This window comes from Embiotoca jacksoni, unplaced genomic scaffold (assembly GCF_022577435.1).
Source record: "Embiotoca jacksoni isolate LCO1_2020_lvr unplaced genomic scaffold, fEmbJac1.0.p SCAF_31, whole genome shotgun sequence".
NCBI lineage: Eukaryota > Metazoa > Chordata > Actinopteri > Embiotocidae > Embiotoca > Embiotoca jacksoni.
In genome coordinates, this window is record NW_027185383.1 from 2936853 (window position 1) to 2960845 (window position 23993).

At 44.5% G+C, this 23993-nt stretch overlaps 1 protein-coding gene across 3 annotated transcripts in view; it reads right to left on the reverse strand.

The window, feature by feature from the left end:
• The window catches only part of LOC138207424 (uncharacterized), a 153756-nt gene extending 135490 nt beyond the window's left edge, over positions 1 to 18266 (reverse strand). The window contains exons 1-2 of one of the 3 annotated variants that reach the window (XM_069164633.1): positions 18005 to 18266; positions 17773 to 17898 (exon numbers count right to left, since the gene is read on the reverse strand). The gene's annotated coding sequence lies outside the window, so the exon portion shown is untranslated. The remainder of the gene's footprint in view (positions 1 to 17772; positions 17899 to 18004) is intronic. The other 2 variants (XM_069164632.1, XM_069164635.1) reach the window with 2 other exon arrangements.
• Between the last annotated feature and the right edge of the window lie 5727 nt (positions 18267 to 23993).

A 23993-nucleotide genomic window follows, 5' to 3' on the forward strand; every position in this document is an offset into this window, starting at 1 on the left:
AATTGTTACTAAATAATTATAAACACCGGAGCCTGACTGATACTGTTTTTTTGGGCTGATGCAAATACTGACATCAGAGAATAAAATTACAGCTGACACTCTGTATGTGCAGTATATGAAAATGTATTTTTACAATGTTCCCTCAAATGTGGTTATCAAACACATTTGACATTAAACTTCATTGAGAATTTAATCATTGTAAATACATAATAAAAAATAAACCAATTTCTACCTTCTACTAATTTCCTCAAAGCATCTTTTTCTGCATTATTTTCTGATAAAATGAAAAAAAAGTCTGATATGTCAGTAAGAAGGCTACACATCCCTACAGCAGGAGATTGATTTAATACGAGTCGAAGGCCAACAGATGGATTGAATAAATGTTGCTAAAATCATCCCTATCAAAGTCCTGTGTTTGTTGTGCTTCATTCCAGTTTTCATGCTGCAAACAAGTTCACTTAGAAGTGTTCAGAGTCCGCGACGCAGTTTGATGGACGACCTTCACACCCGCCTAAATGAAGCGCACTAAGTGGGCACCTGTGTTTGCCTGACGAAAAACTGACAGATTAGGTGTTAAAAATCAAGGTCAGTCACACTCTGCTGCAAACTAAACCAGCAGAAGAAAAGAAAAAAAAGCCCACCAGAAAGGACGAGTCAAGCAGATTACTGAGAAGTCAATAAAGGCAGCCACGGGCCTTTTGCGCTGTTGGATACACAGTTTTAACCAAAACTTCAAAAGGTAAAGAACCCAGTGAATCCATCTGTTGATCGCAAACTGTCAAGGAAGCAAGCCTATAGCTGATGTGTTGAAACAGAGTACAGCTGTACCTGCACGAATATGGTTGGATGTTGCTCGTCACACGGCTGCAAATGAACCAATGATCTGCCTGAATGCTTCATTAAAGAACTCCACATCGCTGCTAGTTCAATTTTAAAAAGCTCGAACACGAAACGGACTTCAACCAGAATGAGATAGAGAGACTATCTTAACGAGGATCTGAACACTGAGCCTCAGTAAACGTCGACACTTCCTCTTTCTAATCAATGCTCAGCCAGAACTCGAAGGATGATCGGCATTTGTCATGGATTTGATCTATCTGCTCATCTCCACACCTGTGTTGAAAAGAAGGGGGAAAAAAACACCTGATCGATACATCCGATCGATTGCTTCAAAGATTTAGCCTCAGCTCTGCTCTGTTGTCTCTGAGCTGTCATTCACCGCCGGCTGCCCAGACACATCTTATTCCAATGAGAGATAGTTATTCACTTTCTGACTTTCAACTGTAAATCTCTCTGCGCCGTCCGTTCTGGTGTCGGTGGGTTTTCGAAGGGGATCGGCGCTCTCGATCGACAGGAAAGAAGCGGCGGGTGGAGGGTGGAGGAGGGGAGGAGGGGAGGAGGGGAGAGGAGGGAGGGAGGGGGTAGGAGGGAGTGGGGGTGGGAGGGGGGGTAGCAGCGCTGTTGAGAGGCCTGGCTGTGAAAACAGACGTTTGCAAAATGCTCAGGAAATTATCAAACAGCAGTGGGTTAAGGGTCTCTCTTGTTCCACAGCGGTGAAGGAGGCCCTGCCGACGTGGCACCAGGCTGAGCCGATGAATGTGACTTTTGGCTCTGGTTATAGATAGTCCCATTTCATTCGACACGGGCTGCCTTTCTTCCACTGGCAGCGGGCTGAATGGTGGCTTGGCATTTGAAAGGAAGCTGAGAGATTTGCTGGCGGATTAATCCTTTCATTAGGGAAAGTGAGAAGTTAATTGCGGCAACAGCTGCATCTCTCGTGTTTACACGACTGACGGTTTAAACGCCGTCCCTTCAAACGGAAAAAAGCAATTATCAATAAATGCGGCGCAATCTTGCCATGATGAATTGAGCTCAAATTAGGCTTTCTTCTTCTCCGCGTCACACATTCGGGGCGCAAAACAGCCGTGTTGGCTGGCGGAACATCCAGAGCTGAATTGTCACACAACAAAGATAAAACACTTGACTTTCTGCGATGAAGAGTTCCCAGGGAGAGTGATCAAAGGTGAGCCGGAGTCGTGATTTCCAACTGATGAGGAGCGAGTTGAGATGACGAGAAGAGAAGAGCACGGGGAGGAGGGTGCGGTGTGAGGGAGAAGAGGAGTTGGGTGTGTTGACACACTGCAGAACAACAACTTCAACAGAGACAAGCTTGCCAGAAAACTACAAGTTAAATTATGCCGGCAATTGAAAAACCGAGACGGCGTGGTTGTCTGCATCCGAAGGTTTGGCTCTGTAAAATGAGGATGTTGAGAAAAGGGGGACCAAAAAAAAATAAAAAAGCCTGTGGAGGAAGCGGGACGGGCGCAGAGGTTAAAGGAATGAAAGACAATGAAAACAGGATGACTGAAAACAAGGCCGGCGGGGAGTCCGACAGCAAGAAGGGATGCATGGAGGACGGAAAGACGCAGTGGGCACATCGACGGCGAGAGCAGGAAGAGGAAGTGAAGCGCTGAGGAAGGAAGGGTAACACTCACCGTTAGAGCCGATCAATTTCCCGTCCCCTCAATAATAGATGTGACCAGCACGGTGGGCTGTTATCTGTCAGGCTTGACCGACCGAAATACAATCCCCACAGGGAACACACACACACGCGCCTCCACAAGCGCACAAAAACGTCAACACACACCTTATGAGCTAACCTTGAAGCACATGGTGGCAACAGAAACAGAGAAATGGAACTCAAGACCAAATGGAAATTGTTTGTGCTCACTGATGCCTTCGCTGTCATCTCGGCGGTCACGCTGCGCCGACGTCGCTGACGCTCTCATTCATCAACAGCTTTTCTGTCTGTTTTCACACGCAGAGCAGCTCAGACCGCTGCTTTCCTCACGCCCTTCCGTTGTGTCCTTTTAATCTCACACTCCCTCCGTCTTTCACGGGACGCACATTTCCGAGGGCCACGCTGCACCGCGTCGGGTTACCCGGCAGCCGACGGGAGGGGCGGGGGAAGGGGGGGGGGGGGGCCTCAGCGTGACACAGCACAACAGGAACAGGCTCTCCAGTCAGCTCGGGTCTGTCAGGACCCCCTCGTGTCGCTTTACCCAGATGTGTCACACCAGAAAACCCACACGCTCCCTTCATCGCTTCATCTCCAGCTGTTAACCCCTGCAGGTACAGAAGTGGGGGGAGGGGTGCACTACAGGTACGTGGCTGTGTGTATACGTGTGTGTGTGTGTGTGTGTGTGTGTACCTACAGATCGGAGGAGAATCTGATCTCCTCTTTTTTTTCTTTTGTCGTCGTTGCTGACATTTGCCATGTTGCGTGTTTCACGGCGTATCTGTGCAGACGTACACACGGAGAGACGGCGACAAAAGTAGACAACAGCAAACGCACCGGCCCGACACTCGAAACGCATCAAGCACCGTGAGGAAGAGCAGAGCTGATGTCACGTATTGAATCCGGTGTGCTGTTGGGTGCCAACGATATTCGACGAGTATTATTAGGTGTTCAGAGGCATTTCAAGTGCCACATCGAGAACAAAAACATTCAAATCTGAAAAAGAGTTAAGACATAAATAGCCATACAAATGTATGAGTCAGTTTGTGGGAGTCGGCTGAACATGGTCGTCGTCATCAGCCTGTGATCACAGATGACAAACGCTTGGACAGAAGGCGGGGTGGATGCTGCCACACTGAAAGAGCGCATGGAACCCACACACACACGCACACGCGCACGCACACACACACACACACACACACACACACACACACACACACACACACACACGCGCGCGCTCAACGGCTGGTAACAGGTGAGCAAACACCTCAGTCACCGAGCGTGCAATAACATGTAATCATTATGTTTGAATACACTACAATTTATTTACTCTGGGATAAGGAGAGCAGCTATAAGAACAATCTGTTCTGGCGGTACTTGAAATTATGTTTGCTGCCGGCTTTTAAACGATGTGTCATGTTTTGAAAAGAGGGGAGCCGAGTAAAGAAGAGCTCTATTGATAAAATACCGGCATTGTGCAGGGGTTTCAGGGAAAAGACATAATACAGGTGCGCAGCTCTCGAAATGGTAATTGATAAATTCAAGGTTTCTTAATTATTCTTATATGTAATTTGCATTGCATGACCTTTGCAACGTAATTAGATATATTATTGCCTTCTAGTGTGTGTTGATACATAGTCAACCCCTCTGCTCACAGAAATAGATCTGTCAGTGTCCATTAAGTATTCATTAATCCGATGTGGCGTTGACTAATAGCAATGATATTCAGCTGTTCTGCACAAAGACCTTTTATACTTATTGCTTATTACTTACTTATTATATTGGTTGAGAGCGTTCACAAGCAGACAACGTGGCAGCCCCAAGAAAGTGTGCTCTATTTCTGTTGTCAGAATACACAAGAGTGAAAAAAAAAACTCGTCATCATCCATATAAACCAACACAGGAGGTCATATCGTTTATAAACTACATTTCAGCATGTTTTGATATACTGCTTTTTTAATCACAGTCATGTCAAGTGACGCCAGAGATCAAATTATCCCACTTTCCTTGTGGGATATTGCTAGTTTAACAGGTGTTCAGGTGTATTTTCCCTCTGTTCCTGTTCTTACCTCAGTGACCGGGCGACTGCTTTTCTAACCGCCAACCAACAACAGGGACAACAGCAGACCTTTTAGAAACACTGAGAAAGTCTATGGTGTCGGAGGTCATTCGGAGGTCTGCAGCGAGGAGATGACTGTATTCACTCTGTCTGGAAGCAGACAGGACTCAGATCTAATCAGACAATGAAGTGAAAACACCTGTGTGGGTTTCCCGCTGATGAGAAGGGTCCGTGATGCGGGTGTGCAGTGACTGGCTTGTTTTTGTTTGCTTCATTTCGTCAGTTTAGTTTTTGTGTTCACGACAGTGTCATGTTTTATTCTGTGAAAAAGTGGATTTGTGTGTTTTTGTATGTCTGTCTGTGCTTGTCTGTCTCTGTCTGTGTTCTCAACCTGTAATACACTGACAGCATGCGCGGGATATTTCCTTCCTTCTGCCCAGTGCGTGCTGGGATAGACTCTGGCGCCTTTTGGATTCTGTATAGGAATAAGATGGCATGTTAAATGAATAAGGTAGTTTAGTAAAATACCTAGAGATATTGTATATTGGGATCAGTTATGTATTCCAAAACAATGTAATATTTGTTGATGTGTGCTTTGTTATAAACAAAAGGTTGTATCTGAAATTGTTTTTTGTTCTTCTTTCCAAACAGCCAAGTTAGAAAAAAACTAAAATATATATTATAAATCTCAACCCGCTATCATGCTGATGCAAGCAATATACCCATCAATCCACTAGGGGATAACATGTCAGTGTCATATTTTACCTGACTGCACCTGAGACCTGTCAATCAATAGACACACCCCCAAAAAAATGGCACTTTTGGAGGCCTAATATTTAATTAATGATGGGATTATTTTCAGATGGACCACCAGAAAATATATAAGAAGGAGTCACTTTTGCGAATGACACCAAATTAACTCATAGAAAAAAATTATTGACTTTGTATTTAATGAGAGAAGTTGAATGGAGGTCTGTGGAGCCAGAGGCTTTTTGGAGCCAACCCCTAGAGGCCCTCGGTGGTATTACAGTTTAAGATACTTCTGCATTGGCCTCATTTTTCAGCCTCGGAAGCTACGTCCACTTTTATTTCTCTAAGTGACCTTCATCACTCTTTACATCTCTGAAAATGAAACAAACTGGTCATACGTGTGTGTACTTTTCACGCCTGGGTGAGGCAAAATGTGACGCTGACACTGTATCCTCTGGTGGAGTAACGACTGTATTACACGCTTTGAAATAAATGTATGATACAACAATTCCTAGAAGTTCCTTTTTCTTCTCCTCTTTCATGTACCATTTCCATTTTTCAAGCCAAAATTACTCAAGCTTTTATTAATAGTCTTGCAGTATGAGTAAAAATAGCTGGAATCAGTGTACAGATACAATATGCTGGAGGGAAACATATTATAATAGTAAAAAAGTATCCAGGCATTTCTAGGGCAGGACCGAGAGAGAGGAAAAGTGCTTCCCAAGAACGGAACATGACTCCCCAGCGAGCAGCTCACAAAAAGGAAAAGAAAAAGTCCACTTAGAAGAAAGACGAATGACGAAACTGCGGAGAACAAACAACCTATCTGCCTTACACCGTGTCCGACGCACGGCGGAACAGATTCTCCATCCAAGGCCTGCTCTGTCAAGCTCAAAACATGATTCCAGCATTGTAGTGCTGTGAAGTCCCCGCCATGTAGGCCAAGCCAAAACAAATGTGATGTCAATGCAATAATAAACGAGCTTTGTGTTTGTGTGCGACCATGATAATTAGTCTCAAGACGGTATGTTAGTCGAGAGAAGGCTCATAAAATATAGAGGCCATTTGGCGTGCACTCAAGAACAAATCTGTATTCTAAGAGCGTTGGCTGTTACACTAATGTTCTACACAGTTTAAATCTGGCAGAGGCACAGTCAGAAAACTTTGTTTGGAGGAAAGATGCTGACGGTTCCAGGCAGCGGGCTCCAAAGATTACTGAGTCAGCGCACGTACATAAGATGCTCCTCCTCGCTCAGACACACACACACAATGCACATGCCACACACTCCCCTCCAAAAAAAAAAAAAAAAGATTCCTTTTTGTTGACTCGATTGCCCATGTGCCTGAGAGAGTACACGCATTCAAGGTTCCCGACAAAATTGGGGTCGCCGCTGAACAGCAGAGCAACTCAAGGTCGGGGAGATGATAATGATGTTTATGAAGTCTAAATCCACAAAATAAGATTCCCTCTGTATCTCCCCAAGTGCTTACCTGCCGAGCAAGCTTCCATTGTGACCGAGTGTGAAAGGTCCGCTTCGCCAATTTCGTCTGGAAGCGGCGTCACATTGAGCGGTGGAAGCTGAGGAAGGAGGCTGAGGAAGGCACGCATAAACCCCGAGAAACCACCGACTCATAATGCATGTGCCACTTGCAGGCAGGTAGGTACAAGAGAAAACACTCCCGCAATTTCATGCGGCGGGTTATGAGATTATTGTCCAGACCCTGTGACATCAGCAGGGGATGCAGTGACATTTTGACAGCCCTAATCACCTCATTTTGAACCTCTTCTGTTTTGCTCGGGGAAGCGCGGAGACACGCCGAAAACACTGCAGCAGAAAATAAAATGCGTAGCAGAAATCCTCGGCACCCGTTGGGTCGTCCAACAGCGCCCGGTGGGTGCTTTGGTTCGAGATGCTAACTGCTTGCTCAAATTGTTACACGGTGTGTATTCGCAGCTTCAGTTCAAACAACCCCCTCATGAGACACAGCAAACACATCTCGGCCATCTCCTGAGGAACTGGCAGATAAAGAAGAAAAGAGACTTTGTTTTTTCTTTGAACGTTTAAAGCTGTTTTCCCCCTCTCGTTGTTTTTATTTCTGTTGCATTAATTATGCATATAAAAAGGGACCATTTTGATTAAAGCATAAAAAAAAAACACAACAATGCGATTTAAGCATGGATTTTTCAGAAAGAAAACTTGCCGGGCTCGATTGGAGTGTGCTTTAATAGCAATCAAACACAAGGTAATCAGTGACAATGAGGCGCCATCGACTTCGTGAGCACACTCAGCGGGTGTTTGCACAATGTGGCTGAAACGTACTTGTATAAAATCAATGAAGATAATGTAAATACAGGAGTGAAAAGAAACACACATAACCAGAGACTTATGCACAAATCAGCCATGTGCATCAGAGTATGACTGGTGCTGACCGCGATTAACACAACACTGCTCTCACACACACTCACACACACAAACACACACTCACACACACAAACACACACACATGGGCACGGTCGCGACCCCCAAATTGATGCTACACACCCGATTACGATTAAATTGTAAGCTCGGTGCTCCTCGGGGCCGCGGTATCGATGATTCATTTTGTGTTTTATCAAAGATACAGGAGTGCCATTAAAAAGAGATCAGTCAGCCACCAGGCATGAGGAGTCTGCTTCTAATTGGCCATTCATCAAAAAGCCTTCCCTGGTAGATCGCGGCCCTGAAATATCACGCATGACAACCGAACTGCACTACATTAATTACACTCGTGATGAACCTCACGCTCGGTGGCTCACCCCGTTGCGCTTCTAGAGAGACTGGAAAAACACAGATGCACACACACACACACACACACACACACACACACACACACACACACCTGGATGCATGCAGCAGAGTGCACTCGAAGAGAAAAAGGCGTCTGTCTGGAAGAGGAGAGAAAATATCCCAGCTGATCAAAAATCATCGTATTTATCGATGTAATTTCACTCCAAGATGAGCTTGAACAAATATTTCCTCTGCTTCTTATATTTTTAGCTTCTAAACACCCTCCCCGAGGTGCTGCCATTTCACATGCTCAATCTCATCAGTCAACTTTTAAAAAGACGCTTTCAGCCCCTTCACTTCACAGCGTGTCCGGCGTCTTTCCGCCGAGTCAGGTTTGAAAACGTCGTCGCCGTCTTTGCTCGACTTTAACAGCCATCGCGACGCACACAAATGAAGAACTCTGAGCTCTCTCCTCTCACCCCGTGCAGGGAATTCTCCCTTTCATCCATTTCCTGATGCACTCTAACTAGACAGTTTTCGGTCATGTCCCAGAATTATGCGTGCTCATTCTCCAGCTTCCCCAACACACACACGCAGGAACAGCTGCACATTCGCTGACAATTCATCCGTCTCTGAATCTCTCATTTTCTGGTTTGAGCATTTTGGTGTTTTTCTCCTCTCGTGAGCTGCTGGATCAGCTGGAGCCGGGGTTCATCGCTAAGCAGTTGCCCAGAGGCCAAGAAACAGAGAGGCAAACTGCTGTCAGTGTGGTTACTGAGCGACGACGGGGTTAAAACACGCACAAAAAGAGCCACATGTGAGCTCGTCTGCGTCGATGCACGCACACACACATTTATCTGTTGTGTCTCCTTTAGGCGGAGGACTGATGAGGAAGGAATCTTCAAAGTAACGGAGTGAAACCCAGATGGTGTTTGATGTGTGGGTAATGATTTAGGTAAGGCTACGCAACACTTTCTCCACATCCAAGCTCAACGGAAGACTGTTGTGTCGACTTGAGCACAAGGAAATTAAGAGTTTCATGGGAAATGTAGCTCTGAAGTCCTGGAGTGCAGATTGTCCCTGAAGTAGCCTGTCTGTGCCGCTGCTTTTCATACATCAAGCAGCAAGAAGCAACGAGGTGCACCTTGTGGGAAATCGGGCTTGTGCCCTTGCAGACGCCGGTGCATGTCAGTTCCCTGCACAGGAGCTGTGGGCTGGGCACCGCTGCTATCAGTTCATCACTGTCATACAGTAATTCGGTATGTAATGTGCCTCTAAGTCCCTAAGAAGCAGAGGCACAGGCGCGCTGTCTACACGGAGCATGCTAAGCCCAGCCGGTGTCCTGTAGGACCGGCTATTTAACACAGGAATAAGCCAATTATCTTCATGGAGTAGGCAAATTTACAATAGGATTTACTCTATTCCTACAGGACTCCTATGTCAGGGGTGGCAGCTTACTATGTAGGTTTCAGTCTGTCATACCCCCCCCACCCACACACACCCACACACACACACACACGTCTGCAGCTGATGTGATACACGCAGCCGTGCAAATGCACATTACCAGCAGCCCAAGCAAACACCTCCACAGTCACTCCTACCTCAGGCACGCACAGCACTTTTGCCAGAATCACGAGCAGCCTTGACAGAGACGAGCCAAAGCAGACGTGGTAAACAGCACGAACACGTTTTTCTTTTTGTTCAAAAGCAATTGTTCGGAAAAATTGTTAATTTATTGAGAATGATAAATTTAATTCCAAAAGCGCTGGTTACACTCATTGGCACCTTTTGGTGCTTATTAAAGTCTCTCTAAATTGCTTTAAACCATAATGAAATTATTTAAGTAGCTACAGTTTAGTGCCTTCAATTTCATATGTGCTTGACTTGACAAATAAGGACAAGTAAATGGGAATCCAGCGAAGGTTGTTAAATTGAAAACCGCTATTCCATCACATGTTTTAACCCTTACTGCAAGGTGAGGTCCAAACAGAGAAAAATCTCATTTCACATTCACTGCGAGGATTTCAGAGTGCTAATTGTAGCCGGCTATACTTCAGTGCAGCTCAGTGAGGTTTGACCCTCGTCATGGAGTCGGCCCCTCATTATCTCGTACATGGAGGTAACGCTAGCTGAGCTGCGTGACTGATACATCTGTTCTCTGATCTGTTCTTCACTCGTACACCTCAGTCCTCCCACCACCATGACTCAGCATTTTAACGAACGTTATGAGCAAACTTTTTTCAGAGGCAGATCTCCACACAAAAAAAAAATAATCCAAGTCAAAATCCAACTTAAACGAAACAAAAAGTTTGACATTGACTGAGTTATATTGGTCAGATGTATCTGCTGTCCTTATGTGAGGAAAATGAATCCATAAGTCAAAGACTTGAGTGCTATCTGTCCTCTACTGAGAAGTTGAAGTGAAATGAGTGCATCACAAGCCGTTTTGAAATTTTCTTGACATAAGTGGGATTTAAACAGTATTGTACAAGGAAAACATAAGCAATTATTCACCACATTTAACTCAGTGAAAAAGTAGAAACACTAACTTTAGTGATAGAAAACTGTGGTAGAAGGTAGGTAGGTAGGTAGGTAGGTATATACTTTATTAATCCCCGAGGGGATTTTTTTTTTTTTTTTCTGTTTTTTTTAGAAACAGATGACGATTCTTTTTTTTATTATTGTGTCATGTATAAACAATATGCCGAGCCCAAACAGGCTCACAAGACACCATTAATAAGAAAAACCAGGGCCTGAATAACAACCAGTTTTAAGTGATTCTAAAAAAATAAACCATCCTGACGTTTTTTCCAAGCTTTAGCAACAAAGATAGCAAATTTATAAATAATAAAGCGCAACCATTCAATGTGTCATCATCAGTCACCAAGGTATAGTGCATCCGGAAAGTATTCACAGCGCTTCACTTTTTCCACATTTTGTTATGTTACAGCTTTATTCCAAAATGGATTAAATTCATTTTTTTCCTCAAAATTCTACACACAATATCCCATAATGACAAAGTGAAAATAGTTTGTTTAAAATTTTTGCAAATCTATTAAAAATAAATAACGAAAATATAACACGTACATAAGTATTCTCAACCTTTGCTCAATACTTGTTGAAGCACCTTTGGCAGAAATTACAGCCTCAGGTCTTTTTGAGTATGATGCTATAAGCTTAGCTCCTATTCTTGGGCAGTTTCTCCCATTCTTCTTTGCAGGACCTCTCAAGCTCCATCAGGTTGGATGGGGAGCGTCGGTGCACAGACATCTTCAGATCTCTCCAAAGATGTTCAATCGGGTTCAAGTCTGGGCTCTGCCTGGGCCTCTCAAAGACATTCACAGAGTTGTCCCGAAGCCATTCCTTTGTTATCTTGGCTGTGTGCTTCGGGTCGTTGTCCTGTTGGAAGATGAACCTTCGCCCCAGTCTGAGGTCCAGAGCGCTCTGGAGCAGGTTTTCATCAAGGATGTCTTTGTACATTGCTGCATTCATCTTTCCCTCCATCCTGACTCGTCTCCCAGTTCCTGCCGCTGAAAAACATCCCCACAGCATGATGCTGCCACCACCATGCTTCACCGTAGAGATGGTATTGGCCAGGTGATGAGTGCTGCCTGGTTTCCTCCAGACATGACGCTTGGCATTCAGGCCAAAGAGTTCAATCTTTGTTTCATCAGACCAGAGAATTTAGTTTCTCATGGTCTGAGAGTCCTTCAGGTGCCTTTTGGTAAACTCCAGGTGGGCTGTCATGTGCCTTTTACTGAGGAGTGTCTTCCGTCTGGTCACTCTACCATACAGGCCTGCTTGGTGGAGTGCTGCAGAGATGGTTGTCCTTCTGGAAGGTTCTCCTCTCTTCACAGAGCAACGTTGGAGCTCTGTCAGAGTGACCATCTGGTTCTTGGTCACCTCCCTGACTAAGGCCCTTCTCCCCCGATCGCCCAGTTTGGCCTGGCGGCCGACTCTAGGAAGAGTCCTGGTGGTTCCAAACTTCTTCCATTTACGGATGATGGAGGCCACTGTGCTCATTGGGACCTTCAATGCTGCAGACATTTTCTGTACCCTTCCCCAGATCTGTGCCTCGATACAATCCTGTCTCGGAGGTCTACAGACAATTCTTTGGACTTCATGGCTTGGTTTGTGCTCTGACATGCATCAACTGTGGGACCTTATAAAGACGGTGTGTGTCTTTCCAAATCATGTCCAATCAACTGAATTTACCAGGTGGACTCCAATCAAGTTGTAGAAACATCTTAAGGATGATCAGTGGAAACAGGATGCACCTGAGCTCAATTTTGAGTGTCATGGCAAAGGCTGTGAATACTTATGTACATGTGATTTTTTCAGTTTTGATTTTTAATAGATTTGCAAAAATGTCAGAAAAAAACTTTTTTCACGTTATCATTATGGAGTATTGTGTGTAGAATTTTGAGGGAAAAAATTAATTTAATCCATTTTGGAATAAAACTACAACATAACAATGTGGAAAAAGTGAAGCGCTGTGAATACTTTCTGGATGCACTGTATCTCTGGATTTTGAATATACATTTTATTTAACACATATTCTTAATTCATAAAAATAAGGACAAAAGTAAGAAAATCAAATTCATTCTCACACAATTTACACAGCCGGAAATAGAAAACAAGACATTTGTGGTTTAATAAGCAGCCAGGCAACAATTTTGAGAAATGTACTGACTAACGTTAGCTTAGCACCAACAGCTGCACACATGTAAGTGAGGCTAAGAGAAAGAAATCTAACTGAAAGCTTAACTTCAAACAAATCTAAGCAAAGCTATTGGGGTTATAAACTGGCAGTTGAGACGAGGGCTGGGTATTGTTCTAATATGGTTGTAAAATTTTATAAAAATCCATTTCAAGAAAAAGCATTACATATTACAAGAAAACCCTTGAGGTCTCATGCAGTTTAGAGGTGGAGAAAGTAACCAATGACGGTAATTGTTGCTGCAACAGAAGTCCCCTGAAAGACACTCCCATTTACCAATGTACCCTGAACACCTCACTACCGCCAGACCGCTGCAACGTCACGTCACCTACTAGATTGTGAACAGCCCGGAGTCTGGCATTTTGGTGTTTTGGACCCAGAAGTGATTGTATTTGGAAAATCAAACATACCTCTCTTTGAGGCCTAATATCTAATTCATTATGAAATTATGATCAGAAGAACCACCAGAACACTGATCAGAAGGAGCTAATACACTTTAAGGCACTTCTGCTATGTCTATTTTCTAATCCAGTTTACAGGGTCTCCCAACACTTGCTGCACCAGTGCAAGTTAACCCAGCCTGTCCTCTGAATTTGCAGAGAAGAAACTGATATCAACCCTCAGTGAGACGGCATAAAAGTCAACTCCCCCAAACTAATGCACTAATGGAGTGTGACCGGGATTAGTAGTTATAATGTGATTGCTGAATTCCAATTGTATTTCTGGATTTAGGTTCATTCTTTCTGTTGATTTCATTTAACACTGAGGAATCTGGAAAAATGTCCTTCATCCTCGTATACTTATTTAACATCTTTGAACCGGTGGGAAAACTTTGAAATCTTTTCACTAGGATTCGATAAAAAATTTAAGGAAATGCTCCACATCCTCATTCTACACTTGATTCCTGGCTCAAATTCAACTTTCCATCAGAAACAACAGCAGGAAAGATTCTCTTCAGCTCACTACTCCAATAATTCACCCAGTGGCAGCATGTCAAGAACCAACGTCCTGTCAATGTCTGACTCCTTTGCCTTCTCCTCTTTCTCATTTCTACACAGTGGGCTCGGGAATAAATGTAAATACACAGAACTCACACACGCTCACACACACACACACACACACACACACAGTCCGCCTGGAGCGGCCTCCTGTCTTTCAGTGTAATAATGTCCCCAGTGGAGCGAGCAATTCAGTGGAGTCCTCCTTCATCCCACCCATCCAAACAGCCCTCCACCACCACGCTGGGAGCTGCCTCCACCTATCTAAAGTCCGGCTCACAAATTCAGTCCACTCGGGCAGTAACACAGAACCCCTGCTGTCAGAAGATAGAGAATGGGCCTCCGTGCGTTCAAGTCTTGTCCAAGGAGGGAAACATTTGGCAAATCACAATGGTGTGTATGTGTGCGTACATGCTCCAACATTTTGTTCGCTTGAAGCCAATGTTTATGCATGACTTTTTTCTGTGTGTGTGTGCCCTCACTTGAAGATGCGCGTGCGTGCATGTGTCCCCACCTGCCTCCACTGCCACGTGCACGCGAGTAAACAGCGATGTTGGTCTGAGAGCAATCAGACCGTGACAGGCTCTGCAGCACCATCCCACAGGCCTCCACAGAGGAAAAACACTGCACCGCTAGACATAGCCATTTCCTCTAAATGACCGCCGCCCCTCCCCTCCCCTTCCCCCCTTCCCCTCCCCCTCCCTCCCTCTCCTCCCATCACCACCAAGGAGAGTGTGGCTCAGTGTCTCCACACAGCACTGCTCAGGCTGGGGGTCAGTGTGTCCCGCTCTAACCTCAAACTGGGGACGCCAGGGGACACAGTGCGGTATTGGGGGACGACGACGGGGGAGGGGGAAGGGGAGGGGGGAGCGTGAAGGATGCTCAAGCTGAATCTCACACTTTTCCTGGGAGAAGCTCGCTGTGAAACAGTCGGCGAGTTTTCCCTCCTCCAAAAGTCTGCATCAGCAATCATGTGTCTTCCCTTCCTTTGATGCACGATCACCATCAAAGGGCACCGAGGGAAGGTATAGTACATCATCCCGCACAGCTATCCGGAGTTTAAAGGGAGCATCACGTATGGATGAAAAATGGCTCGTCAGTCACTCGCCTTGAGTCGGTAATTGGAGATTATATAGTTGAGATTCAGTTCTGCGCAAAGTCACTGCAGAGTCACAGGCTTCTCACTCCTCCCTTCAAAAGACTGACACCAGAGGAAAAGTACTCTGCCCAAGGTTTTATTCAGCTCATTGCATTTTTGTTTTCTCCCCGTGCCTGGAAAGCAAGAAAGAAAGGAGCACGAGCGGGATCTGAAGCGACGTTAGATCCTGGAAGCTCCTTGTTTCCTTTCCCGTTTGAAAAACAGTCAAAAAGGGAATTCTGCCACTGCATTATCTCGACGCACGCGGGGGCCCTGGGGAATGTTCATGTCTTGAGCGCTAAGCATTCATTTCCTTGTTCTCCACGAGGATCCCTGGGAGGCCATGTTGTCTGATTCATTTCACTGAATTGTCAGCTAATGAATGGTGCACGTCCGTCGACTGCCACACTCAGAGAAAAAGCCCCTGTGGGTGCTCATCTTGGGGGGGTTCTCCCATTCTCATTAGAAGGGAATCAAAAGGAAATAGAGCTCAATGATCATTTACCATGTCCCCCTGTGTGTGTTTCCCATGGGGGGGGAGCTTGCACATGAAGGCATTATTTTGTCCCCGTTGCACGGTGATCAGCACATTTGGATGCGTCTGTAACATCTTCGAGGGCATGTCATTGATTGAGTCTTTAAAGACAGACATCCAGCAGAGTGTCTGGAACAGTATTAGTAACTAATCCGGGCAAAACTTCAGGCAGGAGAGGCAATAAGGTTATGAAACACTGGCAGATGGAAATAGTCAAAGAAAATCTCCTCTCTGGACTTAAATCCTAATTCTGTTTCCCATCTTTTAAGTCTGTCTTTTTCTGGTTGGTGTTGCTCCATCCTCTCGTGTCTCTCAGTAACCCACCATCTACCCCGAGCCCCTTCCTTACTGTCGGCCATAACGCACAGTAATGTCCGCTAATGGGATTTGCCGTGTCCCTCTCCAGTGACAACAACGGCCCCTCTTTCTCCAGCTTCTATTCTTCAGGCAGTTTTATTGCCAGCATAAGTCACTGACTCAGTGCAACCTGTCTGTTTCCACCACCACCACCGCCCCCTTCTTCTCCTCCGCCGTCTTTCTCTTTCTTCTCATCTCTCCTCATTTTCTGTCTCACCCCAACCTCTGTCCACCTTTCATCTGCTCCCTCTTTCTTCATCTCACCACCCCTCCTTCATCCCTTGATGTCTCCACACCTCCCCTCTTTCTCTGCCCTCCTTTACCTCTTCCCCTTTCCCTCTCGCTTCATTCTCCATCTTCCCATTTGCAATTTGGTGTAAACAGTTCCGAACTGAATGCTAACACACAGATTGCCGCAAGAGGAGAGAGTGCGTGTCCAATCACTAGTCTCCCTCCTTTCTAATTTCTTCCAAAAGAAGAACCTCGCGATGTCACAGCTGGTCGGGGGGAAAATTGCAGAAAAGTGCTCAAGCAAACCGAAGACACGGACACACACTGCGAGATACACACAGATAAACATACTCACAAGCAGACACATAAACACATATCACACACATTTAGGCTGATTGTACCCATGTACCCTGGTGCAACAGTGATGTATAATACATGAGCTATCCACATACATAAACATTCTCGCAGCGATCAGAGCCATTATGGCCGTTAAAGGCTCATCGTGTGTGTGTGTGTGTGTGTGTGTGTGTGTGTGTGTGTGTGTGTGTGTGTGTGTGTGTGTGTGTGTGTGTGAAGGAGCCATTCATGTAGCATTCGCGTTTATGTATACGTTCAACAAGAGGCCATAAGAGCAGAGATTTGCCACTTGAGAATTGACCCAGCTGCGGAGATGACTGTATCAAAGGCGAGCTGTGCTCTCTATAACATGAAAAACATTATATATAGATACGGCAGACCCACTTTTCATGCTCTTACAAAAAAATATATAGTACACAGCAGGCTGCAATAATCGATTTAACCTGGGAAGGCAGGTCATAAATCCAAGCAAATGTATTTCCCAGAAGAGCAATAGATGCTTAAGGTCTCACACAAACACAAACATTATTCGGTTACATTTGTGCCCAGATGTGGAAGCACAGAGCTTTTTGCACAGACACACACGCGCATCAACTACACCCCCCCCCCCCTCCCCTCCTTCGGATATGAAGCCAAATACTTATTATCACCGACTTATAGGGTCGCGTAATAAATGGACGCAATTAAGCCGGGTTTTTGAAGCGACTCGCCGCAGATCAACCTCATTAGAGACGCGCTGAACCACAGACGAAATTCCCCATACGGACGGCGCGCAGGTAAAACACTCGCCCCGGGGTGTCGGTGCTCCGTATGTGACAGTCTGTCAGTGGCTGCCCCAGTCTGCTGGGAATCGACTCGCACGCGTAAAATATTGCGCCTGTCCAATTTGCGCACAAAAAGTGACATCCTGTTCACCTTGCGGTCGGAGGAATACACGGACTACAAATGTGTTTGGATCAATAAGTGGCTCAATAACAGGATCCATTAGTACATACATCAGTTATTATGGGGGTGTGATTCCACCACATAAAAGCGCATATTTGTGTGCGCCAGCGGACAGGTCCTCAATCTCTTTGACCAAAGGCTCCCAATTAGGAATCTATGTTCAGTGTCAGCCATTACGAAACTGACTCCACTATAATATTTCTTAAAACTACATTTTCACAAGCAATTTCACACAAAAATTTCAGAGATGCACTTTTACAGCTACGAAAACGCATCGGAGTCTCGCAAATACGCACGGAGTCGGTCCGCCGTGAGAATTAACACATGCCTTTGTCGGGCTGAAAGACTTAAAATGGAACCATACACTGATACAGAAGTGTTTGAAGTGCCACGTACCGTAATTTTCAATTAGAAATGTGATGTCTGGTGAATGCCAAGCAGTGATGCCAACGAGCAGGATGAGAGAAACGCGATTCCAAAATACCAAGCGAGGGGGAAAACTAGGTCTGATCTTCAGTCAGCCTGACCGAGGTAAAAAAAAAATAATAATAATAATAATAATAATAATAAAAAAAGATGCTTACAATGTCAGATTTTCTGGGTTTAGACAAATTCGTGCTGAATTTACCTTTCAATGTCGGATCTCGGTGTGATTGTCTCAAGTTTCTTCGTCCGTCGATCGTGCTGCCCGTCAGCCGGTCACAAAACTGAGTCCAAGAAGGACAAACGGTGCTATCGCGCCGTTTTTTCTCTCTCTGTCTCCCTCCCGCGCTCCCTCTCTCTCCCTATCTCGTGCGCGCTCTCTCTCCCTTTTCAGTAATAACGTGACTCTTGAAAAATCTCGGCACGTTTTTCCCACCTCTAGTTTCCACGGTTTTGTCTCTTTGTCCTGCCTTCAGTTCTTCATCACACCTCTCTCTCGGAAGTGATTAATATTGGGTTATATCCATCATCAGTCATAATCACAACCACCACCACCTCCTCCACCACCACAATCATGATCAACATCACGATCATCATTTATCAAATACCAATACAGCATTCTAATTTGCATTATATTCACGTGGAATCATTTCCTGCGCATAGTTTATATTGTTCCTGTAATATTACAAAATGTAAATGCAGGGTCTTTATCATAAACAGAAGTTCAGCACTACATTGTGAAAAGGAATCGGTTGTAACTAATGCCTTCATTAATGCCTCAGAAAATATAGTAATGCTCCATGGCAGTTATAATATAAACTTAACAATAATATAAATAGCAACACTTTAGTTTTCACTCCCTTTTTCAAAGTAAAAGATCTAAGACTTGTTTTATGCAAACAAAAGGTGTATTTTGCTCAAATTTTGTATCCAGTGTGGCACATCAAGATGCTGATTTCACAGCCTGATTACTGCACAGGTATGGCCACAATATCTTTCTTTTTTTAAAGGCCACCTTAAATGTGTAGTTTGTTATTATGCAACGAAAGGCAACAGATGTCACAGGTTTTGAGAAGGTGTGCAATTGACATACTGACCGTATGTCCACCAGAGCTGCTACCCAGAAATTGACTCTTCATTTTCACTGCCATAAGCCGTCTCCAACTTCAAGTCAAAGACTTTGGCAGTACATCCAACGGGTCTCAGAACCACACACCACCCCGGGCCGTCACCTGCAGGATCGTCTGAGACCAATCACGCAGGCAGCTGATGCAACAGCTGGCTTGCACAAGTAAAGAATTTCTGTCAGAAACTGTATCAAGTACGCTCAGCTGAGTGCCTGTTTTCCTCACGGGTCTTGACCTGACTGCAGTTCAGACTTGAGTGGACAAATACTCACTTTCAATGGTGTCTGGCACTTTGGAGAAGTGTTTTCTTTCCACTGTAACAGCCAGATGACAGCCAGCGTGAATGGCGTCGTGTGGGCGAGCTATTCGCTGATGTGAGTGTTATGATCAGGTGGTGGAGGTGGGGTTACGGTACGGGCAGGTAAAAGCAACGGACAACGAAGGGATGCATTGTATTGATATTGAGATATTGTGACGAGATCCACGTCACGGCTCCACGTCACAGTGATGTGTACAGAATTGCTGGGAGCTGAAAACATTCCAGTTCTTGCGAGGTCTGCATACTCACCAGACATGTCAGCCATTGAGCATGTTTTGGGATTCTCTGGATCGGCTTGTTTGTTCCAGTTCCTGCTAATATCCAGCAACTTCACACAGCCATTGAAGAGGAGTGGACCTGCACTTCACAGGCCAAAATCAACAGCTTCATCAACTCAGTATGAAGATGTGTCACATGTAAAATCGTGCTTAATACTGAAAAAATGTATTCAAGATAAAACTATTGTGACCAGTCCAACACACACCTGTGGAATAATCTTAATGGGCCACATCTGGCAGGTGGATGGATTATCATGATAAAGGTGAAGTGCTCATTAACACGGCTTTTAACAAATCTGTGAACAAACATTTTAAGAAAAAAACTGTATTTGACTTACTTCAACTCGTAAAAAAATATGAGCGTAAACAATAGTGTTGTTTATATTGTTGCTGAGTGTATTCATAAAATAAGAAAGCCGTTATGCATTTTTGGAGTGCCTATTTAGAAAATCAAAGCATTAATACTGGGCGGCAAAGTGGTGCAGTTGGTTAGCATTGTCGCCTCACAGCAAAAAGGTTCCGGGTTTGAATCCTGTCCTGGGCCTTTCTGTGCGGAGTCTGCATGTTCTCCCCGTGCCTGCGTGGGTTCTCTCCGGGTACTCCGGCTTCCTCCCACCATCCAAAAACATTAGTCTCAGGTTAATTGGTGGTTCTACAAATTGCCCTGAGGTGTGAATGGTCTTTGCTTCTGTCTGTCTCTACGTGTTGGCTCTGTGATGGACTGCCGATCTGTCCAGGGTGAGCTGGGATAGGCTCCAGTGACCCTGTTCAGGATAAAGCGGGTATAGATAATGTATGGATGGAAAGTATTAATAATGGTGTTGAAGGGAGGTCTTTATGATTACTATGGCAGCCATAGCCTTTAGCTCACTGCTCGGTGCTACAGAGGAACACTAGAGAATTTTAAATTGGTGTTTTCTTACTACTTTGGTCCAGGTTATATATAAGTATAATTCCTGTTTTAATTATTTGTTAATAAATCATTTACTAATATTCGATAATGGATTTATTTTAATCCACAAATATGATCCATGTATTTGGGTTGCCAGGCTTGTTGTTGTCGTTGTTTTGTTTTTAAAAGATATTTCTTTCCTTTTATTTCAGTAGTCTTTTGACCACTGAGAGGACTATGGGGCAATTCGTTTGTCTGTGGATCACCTTTTTGTTTGTACTGGTGGAAAACAAGGGCAGCGCTCCACACAGAACTGGCTCTCACTCTCTTCCACTGATTGACAGGTGCTAACATGTTGTAAAAATGCACATATTTATTGCTAAGAAACACAATGTAATCGTTTGTGTTTAAAAGCCCCCCCCCACGGTGTCTCTTACATATGGAAAAAAATTACAGTTATGCTGTAATTAATTATTTTAAAATGGTCCCCTTTTTGCTATCATTGCATCGCTTTTTCAACAGGGGCACCATCATCATCATTAACAGCATCATTATCAGCAGCGAGTCATCACCTGATTACAATCCAGTGATAACATTACTATATTCACATTAATCAGACCATCTTTATCATCATCGTGGTCCTATTTCAAAAAGCTATTACCTCCATCCTTATCACTTAAGAGGAAATTATACCTCGTCATCTTTCGCACATATAGCCACGCGTGTGCGCACGCACGTTTCATTAGGCCGATATACCCCCCCCAGTCATTACGCACGCTGTAAGTCCCGTATCTGCAGTGTCGACAGTGCACTTGTAGATTGACTCCAGCAGAAAGCCTTTGAAGAAGGGAGAGACAGAGGGAAGAGTATGTGTGACCATTAGAAGAGTAAAAGAGAGGGGCCGGTCTTCCTCTATTAGAAACCCAGTATAACCAGACCGGCCATACTACACATCATGAAAGGAGTGTTTTATCCACCGAGAGAGAAAGAAAGGGAAGCAGCAAGATGTACTTGCCTGTTTTGCTCTCTTTTTATTCAATGATAGAGAGGGTGAGCACATTATTAAATTAAACATTCCAAATTTGTGGAAGTTTGAGTTGGCTTGAACGCTGCTTCTTCTTCTTCTTCTTCTTCTTCTTCCCCTCTTCAGGCCAAGGTGCACGTCTGCCCGCATGCGCAACAATTCACTGCAGCCTGGAGCGGCAGTTTTGCCATACATATGTTTGGCAGACGAACTCAGCTGGCCAGGCAACAAAACCAGGCAAGATATATCGTGCCCAGAACCAGAAAATACGCTTTTTGGCTTTCAGACAGTGTGTAAAGAAACAACTTGCACCACAAAAAAGCCAGAGGGTTTACTGTGTGCTCGCAGCATCACAAAGTCAGACATCACAGATGCAACTTGTGTGCGTAGTCAGTGCTTTTCTCCGCTGCACCGTTTACCATCAAGAAAGAAAGAAGAGGTTTTTCAAGTTAAAGTTTCAGTTTGTCCAAATTACAAAAATATAGTTTTTACACTCAGCCCTGAGAAAACTTTGGTTTTATTTCTGCCTCCATCTTAATACAATGGACCTGAAGAAAGCTAGTTTGCGGTGCTCAAAGCCTTGAAAAAAATGCCCTACTGTTTATAAGCCCTGGATAAGCCTCAGACCTCACTGAAGGTCAGTCTTGTCCCATCAACCACTTTGGTCCAGATGGAACATCTCATCCTGGAGGATTCATTCCCATTAATTTCGTGATGCCATCACTTATCATCCAGTCAAAGCTGTCATTTGTGTAATTCTTTGGTTTATGACCAAGTAGGGTTCCTGCACCACTACAATGATGTTCCCCTTAGCCTCAGTTGCAGGTGAGAGCTCCTTGACTAACCTTAGCATGCAAACAGGCTAAACCAAGATGGTAAACATTATACAAGCTGAAAATAAGCACGTTAGCATGCTCTCTTGATTACCGATTAGAACCCGGTCAGCTCGGTTTTACCCGACCTAAATTCACTTTGTGAATATATAACTATGCTTCCTTAGGATTGTTTCCAGTCGTTGTATCCCACTGAGCACAGACCTGAAGTTAATTTCGACACTATTGGAGCACCTTTTAACCAATCAGCATTGACTACTGTATGACAAATTTTGCATGTCAGAACTCACCAAGCCGTAAACAACAAAGACCCTCCCCAAAATGTCAGCAGAGAGCGACACCATGACTTTGCATGATTTAAATTCCTCAATATTTGCTTGCATTGTTACAACTGTTACAATCACCGCTGCCATTGTTGGAAATACACTTCAAACCAAGTGCTTAACGTCAACATCTTCGCACCTCGCCGGCCCCACTGTTTGCTGATTGGTCTGCCCTGAACAGTGGTTGAATAGTGGCTTAATACAAACAGGGTTTCAAAACTATAATAACAGCAAAACCTGAAGCTGTGAGCGATAGAGAGGCGGAGGCAGCGCAAGTTGTGGGTTTTTAATGAATTTTCCCCCAAAAATCCACTGATGTGTATGATTGTCCTTGGTGGAAGACTTCTGGCAGCTTTGTTCAGAATCTGACAGTAAAGAGGACACAGCCATTCAACTTTTGTAATTATACACTCCAACTGAAACGTATTGTAAAACCTTGTCAACAAGAGTCATTTAAAAAAAACAGTCAGCGTTGTCCGCTGGATACTGTACTACCACACAGCCACCAGCGGTCTGCCGGTAACAGTAAACAACATGGTAGCTTGGCAAACCCCCTCAGTGGTCTGTCAAGAGTCTCTTAGCACCTGAGCACAGCCTCATAAAGTCCTGAGTGCAGCTGTACATTCGTATTCTGGCTGAATCTACTTCATCCTGAAGAAACACGTCCTACAAAAACTCACACCAGTGAGGCATGATGCTTAACAGGACACGGTTCACTGTCTCACCTCAGGATCAACACCAAAGCATGTGATACACCCGTCAGTCCACGACAGTACACCGTGTCAGTGGCACATTTTGCCCTGTTGAGGCTTGATAAACTAGACGGTTAGGTTTCACATGATTAGGGTCAGACACAAAAACTACTTGGTTAGGAAAAGATTTCTTCACAGAAGTTCTCATCATTTCCTCATGTTCTGGAAACCTGCTGTCATTGGTGAGCTTCCTCAATTTGATCTATTCAACTTCAAGCCCAGATTATTCACCATTTTGTTGGTTAAAAGTTTATGTTTCAACTTTAAATTGTGAAAGTTTCCGTGAGTCTGTCAGGGTTTTCTTTCTCTTTACGGAGGCTCTGATCGCTGATCATGCATAATAAGCTACTTTTCGGTCTTTTTAAAAATACACACTCAAAGTGATTTACCATGGGAAAGACCTACGAGCCACTGTGAAAGCTGTGAAGAACTTGGAGTGGGATGAATCGTTTTTGTGGCATGTCAGTCAGTATTAGAGTAACAAAACTGCTGTTTATTAGCATCAGAGCGTCAGAGCTTATTCTTTTGTGAGCTGTTTTAATTCACAGATGAAGCTGCTGTGATGTTAAAATGACTGTTGTCAATTCTGTGTTTTCTGTGCCAGTCGGCCCACAGTTTATTAATGCTAAGCTACTCTTTAACCCCA